The sequence below is a fragment of the Condylura cristata genome, unplaced genomic scaffold (genome assembly GCF_000260355.1).
Source record: "Condylura cristata isolate star-nosed mole 26May11 unplaced genomic scaffold, ConCri1.0 scaffold00003, whole genome shotgun sequence".
Lineage (NCBI taxonomy): Eukaryota > Metazoa > Chordata > Mammalia > Eulipotyphla > Talpidae > Condylura > Condylura cristata.
The window spans coordinates 75686560-75687139 of NW_004567104.1; positions in this window are offsets into that span (position 1 = coordinate 75686560).

Here is a 580-nt window from a genome sequence, read left to right on the forward strand (position 1 = left end):
GCACACAGCTGCGCAGCTTCCCCGGGCTGTCTGGGAGCAGCGGTCACATTTTATTGCTGAAGTTGTGTGAGGAACCTTGGGTGGGGGCAAGGGATGGGGATGAGTTCAAAAGTAGAAGGCTGCAGGCCCGCCCTGGTGGCGCAGCGGGTTAGAGCACCGCATTAGGAAGCTCTCCGGAGTCACTGCAGCTCGAGTTCGATCCCCGCAGGGAGTGACCCAGATGGCGCGGCAGACCTCTCCTGTCCCCCCACGGCTCCCCTCAGCAGTGGACTTCGTCGATCTGCCTGTTCCGCTCCTCACTCTGTGGTGAATCCTCTCACCGCCCCTGCACATCTGGCCTGTACCCCAGTTCTATATGCATGAATAAAAATCTCTGCAAAAAACAAATAAAAATTGCTTCCAGGGGAGGTGAACCTTGGCAGAGCAGGACCCTGGGAGGTGGCCGCTCACACGCTTTTGGACCGTAAAATAGTGAAAACAAGTTTCTCCTACTTTGCTCTGAGTGCACCACCAGCTTTCCGAGCTCCCCCCGGGGAGGGACTGTACGAAGAAGGGAACCAGCAACCCGAGCTGCTTGGCT